We start from the raw sequence: 20,280 nt of genomic DNA, 5'->3' as shown, positions 1-20,280 counted from the left end.
CTCTGGATCTTGATGGCGGCATGTACGACCAGAACTTACCGAAGTCGCTTCCTTCTCCTTAGCTGACTGGCTGAAATAGAGCTGTATTGTAATCCTGAACATTTCCAGGGGTTCTGGAACTTCTGCTTGAAACAGTGCAGGACAGGTCTGAGCCTGTGCAGTTGCCATACTGGAATGGATATTGGTATTGTTTTTGTGAATACCTATATCACAACTCATGCACCTGCTTTGGTGGAATCCCCTGGATGGGATTCATGTAACATTTTTCTTTCGTTCCGAGTTCCATCACTCTGCTCTTAACCCACAGAAAAATTAATTTTTCCTCTCCACCTCTACCAAAGCAGATTTGACCCCAAGCTTCTTGACTGTCTAAATCTGGACATCTTTGTGCCCACACCACCCTCACTAATTAAACTGCTTGGCTTAATACTCAGCCAAGCTTTCATCTTTACCCTTTATATCAGCTAGATGGGAAATGCTGCATACGTTGGCACGCCCTTGGACACTTCCCAGCTTGATGTCGGCAGTTGTCTTCTGGCTGGAGTTCCTCAATCTTAGTTAGCTCCGTTCTGCATGGTACTGCACTCGGTGGCTAGATTTGTCCCTTCTTCTGGTAAGTTTGATCACATTTTCTCTATCCTTTGAAAACTAAATTAGCTGCCCATTTTTGTCAGAATTAAGTTCTATATATACGTGTAGGAAAGTACCCTCTTTCTTGGCTCTTTCTGTCATGGTTACCCCCATTTTCTGCCTGTTGTCAGTGTGTTTGTCTGTGCTCACTGGGATCCTGCTAACCAGGTCCCCAGTGACTATGCTCTTTCACTTGGTAACTTATTTTTCACCCCACATTTGGCATACTTTTGCCCCCATGTAAGTCCCTAGTATATGGTACACAGGTACCCATAGCACTAGGGTACCAGGGGATCCCCATGGGCTGGTTCTGGTCCAGGTTCTGGACAGTGGGAAGGGGAGTGACCACTCCCCTGTCCATCACCACCCCAGGGGTGGTGCCCAGAGCTCCTCCAGAGGGTCCCTCTGTTCTGCAATCTTGAATCCAAGATTTGGCAGTAGCATCTGAGTGGCCAGGCAGGTGACGTCGGAGCCCCCTCCTGATAGGTGGTCACCTGGCTAGGTGACCAATCCCCCCCTTTCAGGGGTATTTAGGGTCTCTCTCTTGGGTGGGTCCTCGAATTCGATGTGCAAGACTCCAGCAGGAATCCTCTGCAACGTTTACTTCAACTTCTGGCCACTGGAACCACAACTGGACTTCACAGGAACCTACAACCAGCAGCTACAGCGACGATTCTGCTCTGCAAAATTGTTTCTCCAGCTCCTTCCAGCAACTGCAACATTTCACCTGGCTGTGCATCCTCTGAGGGCGGCAAATCTTCAGTCTGCACAACGAAGCAAGAAGGAATCTCCCTTGGAGTGAAGATGTCACTTCCTTGCGTCCACTGGCACCTACTGCAACGATGACTGGCTGCGTGGATCACATCTCATCCAGAGCTGCTTGGATCCTGCATCACGGGTGGTGGTCTGGAGTAGTCCTCTTTGTCCTCTCTCCCAGCTGTCCAACTTTGGTGGAGGTAAGCCCTTGCCTTCCCACGCAGGACAGTACCCCGGGCTCTCCATCTCTTGACGCTGTCAAGGGTTATTGGCCTATCCTCTACGTGATCTTCAGACTATGTGTACTCCCAGAACTCCTTCCTGCGACGCACAGCCCTCTGCGTGGTTCTCCTGCGGCGTGAGATCCCTTCTTGCAGTGCTGTGTGGGCTACTTCTGCAAATTCTGTGCCCCACTCCTGTTGGCTCTGTAGCGCTGAGCGTACCCTGTGATTCCCCCCTCCTGGGTTGAGTCCTCCTGGGCCTTGCTGGTCCCCGGCAGCTCCACTTTTCCACAGACTGCAAATTTTCCTTTGTCAAGGCTTTTTGGTGGAATTCCTGCACCGACACCCATCTGCAATCTTCACTCCAGCGTGGGACATCTTCTGCATCCCTCAGGAACTCTTCTGCAGCTCCAGGGCTGTAGTGCTGACCTGATCTTCATCACGGTCGGCCAACTCCTGCAAGTACAGCTGGATGGGTAGTAGCTTCTACTCCTCCTGGACTCCACTCTGACTCTTGGACTTGGTCCACTCTCTCCACAGGTTTTCCTCTCCAGGATTCCACCTCTGGTTTCTTTCAGTCGTGTCTGGTTGTCTTCTTTTTCTTCTTTTCCTCCTTTTGGGTGGTTTGGAAAAATTCCAGTGATATACACCTGCTTTCCTGGTCGCTGGGGGGGTACTGTGTTTCTTACCTCTGTGGTTTTCTAGTACTCCCAGCTCCCTTCTACACACTCCACTTACCTAGTTGGGGGTCCTGTGTTCGCATTCCATATTTTAATATATGGTTTGGGCTCTCCCTTAGGTCACTATAGGTTATTGCTATTTGCACTGTTTTCTAACCTTTTCTATGCCCATTGATGTTTACTAGTGTATGTAATTAGTATATTACTTACCTCCTATCGGAGGGTTGACCTTCTAGTATTTTGTGGTATTGTGTAACCAAAAATAACGTACCTTTATTTTTGTACAACTGAGTGTTTTCTTTCATGTGTGTAAGTGCTGTGTGACTACAGTGGTTTTGTAGGAGCTTTGCATGTCTCCTAGATAAGCCTTGGCTGCTCATCCACAGCTGCCTCTAGAGAGTCTGGCTTCTAGACACTGCCTACACTTCACTAATAGGGGATACCTGGACCTGGACCTGGACCTGGTATAAGGTACCCACCACACACCAGGCCAGCTTCCTACAATGCTGCTTTGTCCACAAAATTCTGCGTGAGAAGTCCATCCTACCTTGTGGCCTTGCTTAAGACTTTTGGCAGCCAAAGAGGTCTAAGAAGTCACAGTTCTCGCCTAATTGAAACCCCCAAGTTTAGAACCTGTCCTGCTTAAAAATAATCTTTCTCTGGGATGGCCCCTTCAGCCTAGCACTCTCTTCCTCCAGCCCTCAGAACACTGACACCATACACTACCTTATAATTTTTTTTTTTTTTAAACAGCACACCACACATAAAAGAAAAAAATAAATGTTCAGGGAAATTAATCCGTTACATGTCACAATTATGAAAGTTAGGTATATACCATCTCCAAAGCGGTGAGACAAAGACTTGGACTTAAAATCTTTAAGTCTAAGTCTTATAGTGAAATGTCAAGGGACTCAACTTTTTTGCATCAAAAGTCACTTGTGGTGATCAGATGCTTTTGCTTGATGGCTGTCGTTTATGGTTTATACTCTTGTCTTTTATCACATTTTCAGGTTACTAGTTCTTTGATCGACATTCACATATTGGTGAGCTTGGACTAATTTGGGTAGTCAAGTGGGTGCATCACATGACTCTTCCCCCTGATCAGTGGATGCATACCATGACTCTTCCCCCTGATGAGTTTAACACCCTATGCATTTCCCCTTTCCTTTTCAAGTCAGGCACATGTTGAGCTATCCTCCACCCTCTAGCTGGCTTTTCATACGGGCTGTAAAGAAATGGCTCCCTGATGCAGTTACCCCCCACTTTTTGCCTGGTACTGATGCTGACTTGACTGAGAAGTGTGCTGGGACCCTGCTAACCAGGCCCCAGCACCAGTGTTCTTTCACCTAAAATATACCATTGTCTCCACAATTGGCACAACCCTGCCACCCAGGTAAGTCCCTTGTAACTGGTACCCCTGGTACCAAGGGCACCGATGCCAGGGAAGGTCTATGAGGGCTGCAGCATGTCTTATGTCACCCTGGAAACCCCTCACTCAGCACAGACACACTGCTTGCCAGCTTGTGTGTGCTGGTGGGGAGAAAATGACTAAGTCGACATGGCACTCCCCTCAGGGTGCCATGCCAGCCTCACACTGCCTGTGGCATAGGTAAGTCACCCCTCTTGCAGGCCTTAGAGCCCTAAGGCAGGGTGCACTATACCACAGGTGAGGGCAAAGGTGCATGAGCACTATGCCCCTACAGTGTCTAAGCAAAACCTTAGACATTGTAAGTGCAGGGTAGCCATAAGAGTATATGTTCTGGGAGTCTGTCAAAAACGAACTCCACAGCTCCATAATGGCTACACTGAATACTGGGAAGTTTGGCACCAAACTTCTCAGAATAATAAACCCACACTGATGCCAGTGTTGGATTTATTAAAAAATGCACACAGAGGGCATCTTAGAGATACCCCCTGTATTTTACCCAATTGTTCAGTGCATGACTGACTGGTCTGTGCCAGCCTGCTGCTGAGAGACGAGTTTCTGACCCCATGCGGTGAGAGCCTTTGTGCTCTCTGAGGCCAGAAACAAAGCCTGCTCTGGGTGGAGGTGCTTCACACCTCCCCCCCTGCAGGAACTGTAACACCTAGCAGTGAGCTTCAAAGGCTCAAGCTTCGTATTACAATGCCCCAGGGCACTCCAGCTAGTGGAGATGCCCGCCCCCTGGACACAGCCCCCACTTTTGGCGGCAAGTCAGAGAGATAATGAGAAAAACAAGGAGGAGTCACTGGCCAGTCAGGACAGCCCCTAAGGTGTCCTGAGCTGAGGTGACTCTGACTTTTTGAAATCCTCCATCTTGTAGAAGGAGGATTCCCCCAATAGGAATAGGGATGTGCCCCCCTCAGGGAGGAGGCACAACGAGGGTGTACCCACCCTCAAGGACAGTAGCCATTGGCTACTGCCCTCCCAGACCTAAACACACCCCTAAATTCAGTATTTAGGGGCTCCCCAGAACCTAGGAAACTAGATTCCTGCAACCTAAGAAGAAGAGGACTGCTGAGCTGAAAAACCCTGCAGAGAAGACGGAGACACCAACTGCTTTGGCCCCAGCTCTACTGGCCTGTCTCCCCACTTCGAAAAGACGCTTTCCCCAGGACCAGCGACCTCTGAATCCTCAGAGGACTGCCCTGCTCTAGAAGGACCAAGAAACTCCAGAGAACAGCGGCCCTGTTCACCCAAGACTGCAACTTTGTTTCCAAAGGAGCAACTTTAAAACGACTGCGTTTCCGGCAGAAGCGTGAGACTTGCAACTCTGCACCCGACGCCCCAGGCTCGACTTGTGGAGAAACAACACTTCAGGGAGGACTCCCCGGCGACTCCGAGACTGTGAGTAACCAAAGTTGTCCCCCCTGAGCCCCCACAGCGACGCCTGCAGAGGGAATCCCGAGGCTCCCCCTGACCGCGACTGCCTGATCCGGACGCCTGGAAAAGACCCTGCACCCGCAGCCCCCAGGACCTGAAGGATCGGAACTCCAGTGCAGGAGTGACCCCCAGGAGGCCCTCTCCCTTGCCCAGGTGGTGGCTACCCAGAGGAGCCCCCCCCTTGCCTGCCTGCATCGCTGAAGAGACCCCTTGGTCTCCCATTGATTCCAATTGAAAACCCGACGTGTGTTTGCACACTGCACCCGGCCGCCCCCGTGCTGCTGAGGGTGTACTTTCTGTGCTAACTTGTGTCCCCCCCGGTGCCCTACAAAACCCCCCTGGTCTGCCCTCCGAAGACACGGGTAATTACCTGCTGGCAGACTGGAACCGGGGCACCCCCTTCTCCATTGAAGCCTATGCGTTTTAGGCACCACTTTGAACTCTGCCCCTGACCGGCCCTGAGCTGCTGGTGTGGTAACTTTGGGGTTGCTCTGAACCCCCAACGGTGGGCTACCTTGGACCCAAACTTGAACCCCGTAGGTGGTTTACTTACCTGCAAGAACTAACAATTACTTACCTCCCCTAGGAACTGTGAAAATTGCACTGTCTAGTTTTAAAATAGCTATATGTGTTTTATTTGAAAAGTATATATGCTATTGTGATTTTTCAAAGTTCCTAAAGTACTTACCTGCAATACCTTTCATTTGAGATATTACATGTAAAATTTGAACCTGTGGTTCTTAAAATAAACTAAGAAATTATATTTTTCTATACAAAAACCTATTGGCCTGGAATTGTCTTTGAGTGTGTGTTCCTCATTTATTGCCTGTGTGTGTACAACAAATGCTTAACACTACTCCTTTGATAAGCCTACTGCTCGACCACACTACCACAAAATAGAGCATTAGTATTATCTCTTTTTGCCACTATCTTACCTCTAAGGGGAACCCTTGGACTCTGTGCATACTATTCCTTACTTTGAAATAGTGCATACAGAGCCAAATTCCTACACGGGCCTTAATAGTTTTCTATATTTTCGTGAAGAGATGTATATTATCTATCAGAATGACAGATAACATTTCCATAAGATAGCCTGTCAATGAAAACCAGGAGAAAAATTCTGGTTTCTGTGTATTGGAAAGTGTTAGAGTCCTCACCAATAGTAAATGCATTATGAATTTGTAATAGGGGTGTGTAGTGGGTTTAATCTGTCTTTCCTCTGTTGACCTGGGAGTATAATCATAATCTCTACCTGCAAGTTTACACCTATTCCCTCATTAGAGTTAGTAGTTCTGCCTAGTAAATCTTTAATCATAGGGAGGTCCATCAGATATGTAGTAGTGTTCCTTCATCTTGCACCCTCTCCAGTACAAGTATCTATTTACAAACATAGTCTAGAGTCAGATAACCGCAGATCAGGCTTTTATAAGGAGTTTGTCCCTACTTTGGTCAAGAGCTACAAAAATCTCAACCTGCAGAAATTGCCTCCCATTCTTTCTCTATCAAGGTTTGTTCTAAAAAAAAAATCCCTTTTTTTAATTTATTTTTTATGTGTTTGTACTCAGCGTTTTATGAAGACACAATATTACCTCTTTGTCAGGACTGTGAAAAAATGGTCTTTAATGTTGTTAAATCCCTGTTCCCTGCTGTGCACGCCTTGGTGTCAGTTGCTGCCCAATGTATTGCCTGTATTATTATTAGTTTATAGATGACTGTGTTCATTCCACCCTGGTTTTTAACTGTGGCCCATTAAAAAAAATCCTCATGTCTGTGCAAACCAGTTTCACCCTGTTAAGAAAAGATTGATCCTGGGGAAAGTCTAAATTATAAATGAAGGGAGTCAAGGATATGGGCATTTGGTTGCCTTTTTCCTTCTGACCATACCATGTCAATATGTGCGGAAGATTTCTGTAATGAATAAAAGCTTATCAGTTTTCTGTCTGAGCCCTGGGGGCAACCACAGTAAGAATCGCAGTGGGATGTGGGAGAGTGTGCTTCTTTAAATCACCAGTCACAGATTTGTTATGTTTATTCCCATCTACTCAAAAGCAGGGTGGAATCTGTTATAGCCCTATATAGTTGGTGGTAGCTGGGAATACCCAACCTCCCTCCAGTGCCATTTAAAAGAGTTGATTCTTTTTCCCTAGGTGCTTTATTACTTAGTAAATGAGTCTGAGTATATTTTAACTAATTTTGTGAATCTGAGTAAGTGTTTGTGCCACATACAAAAGGCAGTGGGAAAATATTGTTTTAACACAATTAATACAAATAACCACAGCAGGCCTAGATAGCCCCATCTATATAGATCTTTGAAAAGCACTTCAAGAACGTCAGGACATTGCTTGCATAGAGAGAGGATCAGTCAAGGATCATGACTCCAAGGTATAGCTGTGGACAGCCAGTACATTAAAAACATTCTATCAACAAATGAGGCTGAAAATCATAGTTGGGGTCAGCAACTCCTATTTCTGATGATTTAGAGTCCTTTATCTTGAACCTAGACATTGCATAAAGACCTTTATCTCCAAAACTAAATCTGGTATAGGGACTGCTAGATGTGTTAAAAAGTATAAACTATCACACACAGAGAGGGGGGACTACTTTGTACTTTCCATTCTGTGTTGAAACTTCTTTTATAGCTTCATTCTCATTTTTGTTTGGACCAGTGGCTTCATGACAAAGGCAGAGATCAATGGCAACAATGACCCCCCTTTTCTCTTGTCCCTTGAGTTGGAAACTACCCTCTTTCTTGCATGGTTACCCCCACTTTTTACCTGTTTTCAGTATGTTTTGACTGTGTTCACTAGGATCCTGCTAACCAGGACTCTAGTGACCATGCTGTCTACCTGAAATCTTGGTTGCTTGGACCACACACCCCACATTTGGCATATTGGTGCCCCTTGTAATTCCCTCATATAGGGAACCCAGGGCATTGGGGTACCAGGGTTTCTCCATGTGCTGCAGCATGTATTATGCCACCCATGGGGAGCACATGCAAAGTGTTCTGCAGGCCTGCCATTGCAGCCGACGGGGACCAGCGACCTCTGAAGACTCAGAGGACTGCCCTGCAAATAAAGGACCAAGAAACTCCCAAGAACAGTGTCACTGTTCAGAAACTGCAACAACTTTGCAACTTCGAAACGACTATAAAAGAGACTCTCACTTCCTGCCAGAAGTGTGAGTCTTAACACTCTGCACCCGACGCCCCGGCTCGAGTTTAGGACAACCAACACCGCAGAGAGGACTCCCAGGCGACCCCCAACAACGTGGACACCCTAAGATGACCCCTCTGAACCGCCACAGCGACTCCTGCAGAGAGAATCCAGAGGCTTACCCTGACACGACTGCCTGGTAATGAAGCAACCCGACGTCCGGACCAAGCACTGCACCCGCAGCCCCCAGGACCACCTACCAGTGCAGGAGTGACCAGCAGGCGGCCCTCATCCTAGCCCAGTCGGTGGCTGGCCCGAGAAGCCCCCCTGTGCCCTTCCTGCATCGTCTAAGTGACCCCCCGGGTCCCTATATTGCTTTCTATAGCAAACCCGACACCTACTTTGCCTACTGCACCTGGCCGCTGCTGAGGGTGTGTTTTGTGGGCTTGTGTGTGTTTGTGTGTGTGTGTGTGTGTCTCCCAGTGCTCTACAAAACCCCCCTGGTCTGCTCCCCAAGGACACAGGTACTTACCTGCTAGCTGACTGGATCCGGAGCACCCCTATTCTTCAGAGGCACCTATGTGTTTTGGGCCCTCCTTTGACCTCTGCACCTGACCAGCCCTGTTTTGCTGGTGCAGTGACTTTGCGGTTGCCTGAACCCCCAACGGTGGGTTGCCTATGCCCAGGAGACTGACTGTGTAAGTGCTTTACTTACCTGAGAAAACTAACCAAACTTACCTCTCCCAGGAACTGTTGATTTTTGCACTGTCCATTTTTAAAATCGCTGATTGCCATTTTAACCAAAACTGTGTGTAATACTGTTTTAAATCAAAGTTCTGTACTTACCTGTGTGAAGTACCTTGTATTTTATGTACTTACCTCAAATCTTGAATCTTGTGGTTCTAAAGTAGATTAAGAAAATATGTTTTTCTATATAAAAATATTGGCCTGGAGTTAAGTCTTTGAGTGTGTGTTCCTCTTTTTATTGCCTGTGTGTGTACAACAAATGCTTAACTCTACCCTCTGATGAGCCTACTGCTCGACCACTCTACCACAAAATGGAGCATTGGAATTATCTAATTTTGCCACTATCAACCTCTAAGGGGAACCCTTGGACTCTGTGCACACCATCTCTCACTTTGAGATAGTATATACAGAGCCAACTTCCTACAGATATATTGTGCAAAGAGTCCAGGGGTTCCCTTATTAGTGGACAGCGGCTTGCTTTAGCAATCCCAAGGTGTTCTTTTTAGGGGGGAGTGTGGTCAAGCAGCCTTAGCCTTATCAGAGAGGAGTGTTAGAAACCTGCAAATACACACAGAGTCAATAAATGAGATGCACAACTCAATAAGGAGATCCACACCAATTTACAAAAATAACGTGTTTCATCATATATGTTTAGGCACTAGAATCAATACGATCAGGTTAGGACGTTTTTCTAGAGAGACACTTTGAGGGTTCTAAACTCAGTGCATTTTTCAGATGCAGCAGTGTTATCCTATGGAGGAAAAGAAGTACTGCATACAGGTGTAGTACAGCGACTTATGGCTCCAATCTCCTGGACTTAAGGGAGGTATTGGGCAAGGGTCAAGGCCACACCAACAGGTCACACTGGGTGGCTGGATGCAGAGGTGCAGTACAGCGTCGGGGGTAGGGTGCCCTATGTTAGTCATTGGGGACAGTCCGGGTGAAAAGAGTCAGCAGGTTTGGACTGGGAGTCCAGTTGAGGTGAACCAACAAGTGGGTTCAAATCTTCAGATGCATTAGGACGTAGGGGGACACCTTAGGTTCTCTTCTCTAAGGGACAGGTTTGACGGTTGCAGAGGTTTCTTGAGGCATCTGGTTTTTCTCCACAGGGAGTACTCGCAGTTGAGGTGACCTGTGAACAGAGGCTGCAGGCGGCGTTGGTGAGTCCAAAGTGGAATTTGTCTCTGGAGGGCCAGGGGACCATTCTGGCACTGTTGGCCTACTTTAGCTTGGGCTAGGCGGCATGGGTGCAGTCGTGCTTTTTGGTGTTGGGTTGTCAATTGTCCAGAGTCCTTGCGATTCTCTTGGGGTGCCTGCAAGGTGAGGAGAAGCTCCACGGGAGGTCCTGGGTCTTTGTTGAAGGCAGGCAGTCCTCCCAGGCTTTTAGAGACACAACAGCTTGCAGGACAAGACGACTTTGGTGTAAGTCAGAGGGAACAGCAGGCAGGCCGGCAAGGCTGGTGCCAAGTCAGTTGCTTTTTCCTCAGTCTTTGCTTTTGCTGCTCTTGAGTGTCCTTCTTCATAAATCAACAGGACTCTAATTTCCTGGTGCCTGGGGCTCCCCTAAATACGGAAGTTAGGGGAGTGCAGGGTATTAGCCAATCGGCTATTTGCACATGGGGTCACTATACCCTCTATATGACCACTTGCTGTGGGAAGTGGGCATAACTCCGTTCCAGAGTTCCTAGTTCTGCCATCACCAAGATGACAGACTTTCAAAAATTGTGTCCACATCAGGCAGCTCACCTTAGAGGTGGGTCTAACCTGAGAGGTGGGCACGCCTCTCTGACTACTAATTTTCCCGCTTGTCCATGTGCCAAATGGGCCAGGGGATGGAAGGGATTGGGGGGGGGGGGGGGGCGGGCTGGGGAGGGGTTTGGGGGAGGTGGGTGTTGGCATCCTCTTCTTTGAGGGAAGCCAGATCTACATATCAAAGCCTTTTTTTTTTTTTTTTTTTTTTTTTTTTTAAATCCCCCTGCCCTTGAATGCGGATTTGAGTCCTCCTGCTGAGAGGGGTGTGCTAAACACCCCTGTCAGAGCAGACTTTGTTCCTGTCTGCCTGGCAGCAAAGGCTCTCACCCTTAAGGGTGAGAAACGTGTCTGGTGGTGGTGGTACCATGGGTTTCATTTACAAGGGACTTAACTGTGTGCCAGGGGTGTGGCAGTTGTGGGAGCACTGGTCTTGGGAATGTTTTGGGAAAGAACAATGGTGCGGGCCTGGTAGCAGGATGCCAGCACACTCTGTCAAGTCAGCATGAATATCAGGCAAAAAGTGTGTAAGCCATTTGATAGGGTCCAATAGCCCCATCTGCAGGCAACCTTAGCATTTCAGGCTCTGGCTCCGGTTCCGTGCCTGGATTACTAGTGTGTATAGCCATCCAAAGGCCACAGTTAGGGTAAGTGGGTTAACATCTACCTCCTTACCGGTGGGGTGAGGGACCCGGCAGGGATGCCCACTCTCCCCACTACAGTTCGCTCTCTATATGGAGCCCTTTGCGCAGAGTGTAAGGGACAACCCAGAGATCACGGGGGCTATTTTTGGCAGGGAAGAACATGTCATAGCACTCTATGTGGATGATGTGGTGGTGGCGTTGGAAAATCCACTGAGGGCCCTCCCGGTTTTCCTGAGGGAGGTGGCGTCCTTCGGGGAAGTCTCCAGGTTTAAGATAAACCTCTCAAAATCACAAGCCCTTAGTCTTACACCCCTGAGGGATGTGGTGGAGCAGCTGGATAGGCGGTACCCATTTCAATGACAACCGCAGTTTATCACATATCTTGGCCTGCAGATAGCAAAGACTGTTGTGGAGACTTCCCCTTTGAATTATCAGCTCCTCTCCAGAGTGTCAGACGAGACCTGAACCAGTGGAGAGTACACCCTATCTCTTGGTTAGGCAGAATATCGGCCATAAAAATGTCGATACTGCCCAGGGCCGTATTCCTCTTTCAGACGCTCGCAGCAGAGCCCCCCCTCCGGGTGCCCTCCAGACCCTACAGAAGGCCATTAGCCATTTTATTTGGGCTGGGGAGTGACCCAGAATGACTCTCCACTTATCCTGCTAACATCCGCGGGAGGGGGGCTTCTGTGTTCCCGTAGGGCTGCACAGCACTGCTACCTTGTAAAGTGGTCACGGTCGGAATCCGACAAGAGATGGCTCTTCATGGATAGTGCTATCGTGGGGACTGCCCTGTGGAAGACCCCTTTCATCCACCACGGTCACAGACTTTACTCTTCCCCTGTCACTGGCGCAGCATTGAAGGCATTGGACCAAGTAACCTGCACTAAAGAACTCACTACCTTTCCGTCGACCCTGACTCCTATAGTGGGGAACCCAGACTTTACACCAGGCTTGAGCCAGGGACCTTACAGGCTCTGGTCTGCCCCGAGCTGCCGCTCCATAGGACACTTATTCGACGGGAGGGCATAATATCTTTTGATAGCTTAAGGAAGGCACACTGTTTGCTGGAGTCAGAAAGAATGCATTATCTACAGATACAGCATTGGGTGATGAACCCCTTGATGTGTGAGGCTGCATCCCGTTCCCTCCTGAAGTATGAGCGTTGGCTACTAACCAAGACATCAGATAAGCGCGTCATCTCAGAGCTGTATGCCCTGATTCAATCTGCAGGTTCACAGCCTAGAATCCCTAGCCAGCGGAGGTGGGAGACGGAACTGGGGAGGGACCTCTCACCCGAGGAGTGGGAGGCAATCTACTGTAGGGCCAGACACACTGTGCGCAGTATGGCAGCCACGGAGACTGCTGTGAAAATAGCCACGTATTGGTACCTCACCCCCGGTCCGGCTTCATAAGTATGATAGTTCGCATTCTCCTCTGTGCTGGCAAAGTTGTTGGGGGATGGGTACACTGACACATATTTTCTGGGACTGTCCGAGCCTGGCTACATACTGGGAGGGCATCCTGGATGACTTTGATCGTCAAATGTCCACTCAGCTGCCGCGACTTCCAACATACATTATTCTGGGCCTCCCGAACCCCTTGACATTTCCACTCAAATCACTAAAAGGTCGCCAGATTAGTCTCGCACTTGGCGCAGCACTCGAGAATATTTTGTCGCACTGCGGCTCTCCCCAGGTTCCCACTCAGCTGGGCTGGCTGCATCGGATGTGGCAGATTCTGAGGATGGAACGGATTTCACTTGCCCCACATACTAGAGATCAATCCTACAGGGAGCTGTGGCTACTCTACTAACGGGGGAATTTTGTGAGCTGACAGGCCCTAAATACCTACATCTCCTTCGTCTCTCAGAGGGTGGCAGTTCCCAGAGCAATGAGAGATAGTGGGACATCTTCTAGGAAGGCACACACGCTCCCACACCCTGGGGGGGGGGGGGGTCAAGGTTAGGGGGTAGTTTCCCCCAATTGCTTTTTCACTTTTTGGAGGGCAGATTTCTGCTCGTGTTTTCATTGGTTGTTGAAAATTAACAAAGAAATGTGAACTATAAAAGGGGCACTTTAAGTGGAAGAACCTGGAAAGGCCATTTGCATTAGCATGGGCAGTCCCAGGTCTGTGTTCCACTGAAAAGTCAATTTCCTGTAAGGAGATGGACCACCTCAAAAGTTTAGGGTTTTCACCTTTCATTTCCATCAGCCATCTGAGAGGTCTGTGGTCAGTCTGAACTACAAAGTGAGTACCAAAGAGGTATGGTCTCAACTTCATCAGGGACCAGACCACAGCAAAGGCCTCCCTCTCAATGGCACTCCAACGCTGCTCCCTGGGGAGTAACCTCCTGCTAATGAAAGCAACAGACTGGTCATGGCTATCATTGGTCTGGGACAGGACGGCTCCTATCCCATGTTCAGAGGCATCCATCTTCACAATGAACTACTTAGAATAATCTGGCGCTACTGGTGCTGAGCACATTGCCTCCTTCAAGGTGTCAAAGGCCTTTTGACAGGAGTCCAGTTTATTTTTCTGGGCATTTTCCTTGAGGTCATTTCTGTGAGGGGAGTCCCAATGGATCCATACCCCTTCACAAACCTCCTATAGTAACCAGTCAAGCCAAGGAATGCCCTGACTTGAGTATGGGTTGTTGGAGCTTCCCAGTCCAGAATTGTCTGGATCTTGGGCTGTAAGTGTTGCACTTGGCCTCCACCTACAAGGTGGCTCAAGTATACAAAAGTGCCTTGCCTGTCACTTTGATGCCTTGACAGTAAGGCCTGCTGATTGCAAGGCCTGCAAAACCTTCCCTAGGTGGATCAGGCGATCCTGCCAGGAGGAGGTAAAGACAGCAATATCATCTAGATATGCTGCACTAAAGGACTTCAAGCCAGCAAGGACTTGATTCACCAACCTTTAGAAGGTGGACGGGACATTCTTTAAACCAAAGGGCATAACAGTAAACTGATAATGCCCATCAGGTGTAGAGAATGCTCCAGGTGCCATCCTAATTTGTGGTACCCTTCAGTCAAGTCAGAGGTAATAAGGTATTTGGCTGTACCCAAGTTGTCAATTAGTTCATCTGCTCTTGGTATAGGGCGAGCATCTGTCCTGGTGACAGAGTTGAGCTCCCTATAGTCCCCACAGAACCTCATCTCTCTCTTGCCATCTTAAGAATGAGGTTTGGGGACTAAGACCACTAGGCTAGCCCAGGGACTGTCAGAGGGCTCAATAACCCCTAAATCCAGGATCTTGTGGACTTCCATTTTGATGCTCTCTTTGAGTTGATCAGACTGTATGTATATTTTGGTTTTGACAAGTAAACTGTCCCCTGTGTCCACATCATGGGTACACCGTTGAGTCTGTCCAGGGGTCGAAGAGAAGAGAGTCCAGCATGCTCTGTAGGACGTGCCTGCAGTCAGCTTGCTGTTGGGCATTGAGGGTGTCTGAATAGACCACTCCATCAACTGACCCATCTTTAGGGTCATTTGAGAGGAGGTCAGGGAAAGGTTCACTCACTGCTTCCTGCTCCTCATCAGTAACCATCAGCATGGTTAAATCTGCCCTGTCACAATAGAGCTTTAGGCGGTTTATATGGATCACCCTTTTGGGTGTCCAGGTCTCCCAAGTAGGAGACCTCACTCTTTTTCCTCTGGGATAGGATAAGGACCACTCCATCTGTCCCGAAGTGCCCTTGGAGCCACAGGCTCCAGAACTCTTACCTTCTGCCCTGGTTTGAATTCTACCAGTGCTGCCTTTTGGTTATACCACTGCTTCTGGGGCTGCTGGCTGGCCTCAAGGTTTTTGGATGGCTTTTCCATGTACTCAGCCATCCTTGAGCAGAAGCCAGGCACATAGTCAACCACATCTTAGTTAGGCTCTTGGAGCGGTCTCTCCCAGCCTTCTTTTGCAAGTGCAAGTGGTATTCTTAGAGGGTGGCCAAACGGAAGTTCAGAGGGGGGGAAAACCCTACTCCCTTATGAGGCACCTCTCTTGAAGCGAAAAGCAAGCATGGTAGACCAACATCCCATCTCCATTTGAGTTTTTCAGGGAGCCCCACGATAATGCCTTTTGATGTCTTGTTGAAGCTCTCAAAACATCCATTGGTTTGTGGATGGTATAGTATGGTAAACTTATAAGTCACCCCACACTCTTCCACATGTGTTTAAGGTAAGCTCACATGAAGTTTGTACTCTGTCAGAAACCACCTCCTTAGGAAATCCTACTCTAGTAAAATACTAATCAGGGCCTTGGTTACTGCAGAAGCTGTAGTAGACCTGAGGGGAATTGCTTCAGGATATCTGGTAGCATGATCTACTAATACCAGCATGTACTGATTTCTTGAGACTATAGGTGGCTCAAGTGGGCCCACAGTGTCCACACCAACCCTTTTAAAGGGGACCCCCACCACAGGAAGTTGAATGTAGGGGGCCTTTGGGTGGCCACCTGCCTTACCACTGGCTTGGCAGGTGACACAGGAGTTACAAAACACCTTAACTTTCTGGGACATATTGGGCCAATAGAAATGGCTGCCAAGCCTCCTCCAGGTTTCTCTTTGTCCCAGATGCCCATCTAGGGGGATGTCATGGCCCAAAGTTAGGATAAACTCCCTAAACTGCTGAGGCACTATCACTCTCCTGGTTGCACCAGGTTTGGGGTCTCTGGCCTCAGTGTAAAGGAGTCCATCTTCCCAATAGGCACTGTGGGAGCCACTGACATCTTCCTTTTCCTATGCAGCTGCCTCAGGCCTTCAAGACTGGGACAAGTCTTTTTTTCCCTGGAACAGCTGTTCCCTTGAGGGTCCTCCTGGGCCCTAGAGCTCTACCTGGTAAGGGTCCAGCTCCATGGACTCCGTTCCCTCAGAGTATAAGACTTCTACCTGAGAAGAGAGGTCTTGTTTTTTTTTTTGCTGTTCGGAAGCTGCTTTCTTATTCAGTTTTGCCTTTTCTCTTGGAAGGTTGGACGATTATTCCAGGCTCCAACACTTCTTTTGGATGTTTGTCCAGCCAAATACTGTCCTGGGCAAACCAGTTTCTCTGTCACCATGGTGACACTGGCATCTGTATCCCTCAGAACTTCTACATTTGTCCCATTAATCAAGAGGTGCTGTGTGAATTTTTGCATGTTAGGGGCCCAGACAGCAAGTGTGGCAACATCTAACCCACCCTCGGAGAATAAAGTAGCTTCAGTGTGGAGCCTGATTTGCTCTGGGTACACTGTTGATCCCACCTGGAGACTGACTATACCAATACTAACTGGAGCAGTGCTATGTTTTTTTTTTTTTTTGGGAAAGGCAAAGTCTCCAGTTTGGTGTCCATGCTGTTTACAGTTGTGACACCAGGCCTTCTTGGGATCAAAGTTTATACCCTTTTACTCATGTGAGGAATGTGAAGAGGTTTGGGGCACACCCTCCTGTGCAGGCTTTTGGGGCTCTTGTGAAGACTTTGTTTTTGTTCTAGGGTGTCTCACCACCCTTCCCCTGGGGAGGCTTTGTAACCCCTTTGTTGTGGTCACCCTCAGTGAAAGTCTTGGTCACCCTAGTCTTGACCCAATGGTCTGCCTTCTTTCCTAATTGTTGGGGAGAAATTGGACCTAGGTCTACCATATATTGATGCAACTTGTCATTGAAGCACTTACTTAAAAGATGTTCTTTCATAAACAAATTTAAAGCCCGTCATAGTCATGCACTCCACTGCCAGTTATCCAACCATCTTGTGTTTTCTCTGAGTAGTCTACAAAATCAACCCAGGACTGGCTCGAGGTTTTTGAGCCCCCCCCCCCCCCACCTAATTCTGTACTCCTCAGTGGTGAATCCAAAGTCATCAATCAGGGTAGTCTTCATGTGGTCATAGGATTCAGCATCTGCACCAGTGAGTTTGAGGAGTTAGCCAGTGAACAATTCCTAAACAAGAGCTCCCCAGTGAGATCTGTTTAGTTTCCTGGTTGCACAAGCTCTCTGAAAAGCTGTGAACCATTTGGTGATATCATCATCTTCTTCGTACTTAGAAACAATGCCTTTGGGGATTTTTAGGACCTCAGAATCCTCTCTGACCCTATTTAGATTGCTGCCACCATTAATGGGTGTTAAGCCCATTGCTGCTCTCTCCCTCGCTTTAGCTAGGAGCTGTTGCTCTAAAGCTAATCTTTTGGCCATCCTTGCTAGAAATAGGTCCTTTTCATTGAGGCTTCCCTCAATGTTTCCAGAGGAACTGGACTCGCCTGTCGAAAATCCAGAACCTGTGAGCACTATCCTTGGAGATTGGGGCCTTGGTGCCCTGATCTCCGTAGTTATGTGAGGAGGGAGGAGTTCATCCTCCACATCTCTTACATCTTCCCTATCTGAGGGGAGATCTTCCCCCTCAACAGGGTGGTCCTTTGTATACTCCGCCAAAAGCTCCTGGAGCTTGACCTTGGTAGGGTTGGAACCTGTTTTAATCTTTTTAGGTCTGCAGAGGGTCCTTAACTCTACCATCCCTAGATGGAGTTAAGGGGTGAGGTTGAGCTCCATAACCATTTCCTCTGAGCTGCTCATTATGTTAGTAAAGTTGGGGATTACGTTTGGGAACTAAAAACTACTTCTGGTTATTAACCCCTAACTTAAAATAACTTTTAAATCTAAAAAGAAATGATAAGGGGGACTTATACAAGTCCCTAGCAGGACTTTTAAAAGCGTAGAAAAATTGGCCAAATTAAAAAATGAGTTACTAAGGGCAATTTTGAAATTTAGTCGCATGATCAGGTATTTACTGAGTAGTCCAGCAAATGCAAAGTAGTAGACCCCACAGCTGATCCACCAAAGTAGGATGCTGGCTCTGTACATACTATATCAAAATGAGATAGTGTGCTCAGAGTCCAGGGAATTCCCCAGAGGCTGACGTAGATAATACTGATCCTCTCTTTTGTGGTAGTGTGGTTGAGCAGTTAGACTTATCAGAGGGCATTGCAAAGCATCTGTTGTACACACATAGGAAATAAATTAATCACACACTCAAAGACTAACTCTAGTCCAATTGTTTTTACATAGCAAAAATATATTTAGTTACTTTATTTCTAGAACCACCAGGTGCAATTTGCTGGCAAGTACATTTGCAAGTATGTATCCAATATATGTATCAATACCACTGTGTTTCAATTTGGCAAGTTAAATGGTTTTCAAGAAAATAGCAAATATCTGTTTTAAAAGTTGGCAGTGCAATTTTCAGAAACAGTTCTGGGGAAGAAAAGAAAGTACAGTTTTCAAGGTAAGTACCAGACTTACAATTCCAGTCTCTGGCGGTTAGGATGTCCTTCGGTCGGGGGTCAAGTTAACCCCAAGCACCCATCACCAGCAACACGGGGCTGGCTGGGTGCATAGGTCATAGTTGTTGTCAGGTTTTCTATGGAATCCTGTGGAGACTGGGGGCACTCTGAATCAGGCTTGCTTGCAGGTAAGTACCTGCATCTTCGGAGGACAGACCACAGAGTTTAGAAGAGAACTTGTGGGGGGGGGGGGTGCACAGGTCAGCACCAAACACACCCCCTCATTAGCGCAGTGGTGGCCGAGTGCAAACACACCGTCGGGCTCCCAATGCTTTCCTATAGGGGGGCTCCGGGGGTCAAAAAGATGCTGCAGGTGAAGTCACAGGGTCATTTCTGGAAAATCAAAGGCTGGACAAGGAGGAGGGCCGCTTACTGAACGTTGCTGCACCTAAGATCTGATTCCCCAAGGCCAGGGAGCTGCGGGTGCAGGGGTACCTTTAGGCGTCGGGATTCTTCGTCCGGTTGGGTTTGGAGGGGTCCTCCGGATTCAGCCTACAGGCGTCGTCATTTTGGACAGGAGGGGTCAACCCAGGGTGGACACGGTCCGTGGACGTCTGGTGCAGAGAGGGCAGGACTTGTGGATCCGGGTCGGTTCTAGAGTTTCTTCTTGGACAGGGCCACTATCCATTGGAGTTCTTGGTCCTCTGGGGTGCAGGCAGTCCCCTGGAGACTTTTCAGAGGTTGCTGGTCCTGCAGGATGAATCACCTTTTCTTAGCAGGCTTTTAGAAGCTGGAGACTGGCCGGTAGGGCTGTGGCCAAGTCAGTTTGCCTCATAAATCTTCCCTGCTTAGGGGGGTCAACTTAGCAGTCCATGTGAGGTCCCCAGTTATCTGAGGAGCTGGGTTCAGGGAAGCCCTTAAATCCTGGATTTAGGGGTATTACAGGGGTCAGAGATCAGTAGCCAATGGCTACTGTCCCTAAGGGGAGACTAAACTCTTCCGATGTCCACTCCCTTTGGGGAGGGGGCCACAAACTAATCCTATTGGTCCCTGTCCTCCAAACCAAGATGGGGGATTTAACAAGGAGTGGGTCACTTCCTCTCTGGACACCTTAGGGTGGTTCCAGCTGAAGTAGTCACTCCTCGTTTCCCCTAATTTTCCCACCGGACTTGCCGCCAAAAGTGGGGCTTTGTCCGTGGGGCGGCATCTCCACTGGCTGGAGTGCCCTGGGGCACTGTAACAAGAGGCCTGAGCCTTTAAGGCTCACTGTCGGGGGTTACAGTTCCTGCAGGGGGAGTTGTGAAGCACCTCCACCCAGTGCAGGCTTTGTTTCTGGCCACAGAGGGCTCAAAGGCTCTCACCCAATGTGGTCAGGAACTCATCAGGATGTGGCAGGCTGGCACAGACTGGTCAGTTTTGCACTAGAAGCTTGGGCTAAAAAGCAGGAGGTATCTCTAAGATGCCCTCCGAGTGCATTTTTCAATAAATCCAACACTGGCATCAGTGTGGGTTTATTGTGCTGGGATGTTGTGAGACCAAACTTCCCAGTATTCAGCGAAACCATTATGGAGCTGTGGAGTTCGTAATTACAAACTC

The 20,280-nt window shown here is 48.3% G+C and overlaps 1 protein-coding gene across 4 annotated transcripts in view; it reads left to right on the top strand.

The window, feature by feature from the left end:
• PHF6 (PHD finger protein 6) overlaps positions 1-20,280 on the top strand; it is a 335,169-nt gene that overhangs the window by 101,958 nt on the left and 212,931 nt on the right. The gene's annotated exons all lie outside the window — the stretch shown is intronic.

Source organism: Pleurodeles waltl, chromosome 2_1 (genome assembly GCF_031143425.1).
Source record: "Pleurodeles waltl isolate 20211129_DDA chromosome 2_1, aPleWal1.hap1.20221129, whole genome shotgun sequence".
In the NCBI taxonomy this organism is placed as follows: Eukaryota; Metazoa; Chordata; class Amphibia; order Caudata; family Salamandridae; genus Pleurodeles; species Pleurodeles waltl.
Note: the sequence above shows the minus strand (reverse complement) of the source record. Positions and strands in the feature narration are given on the sequence as shown.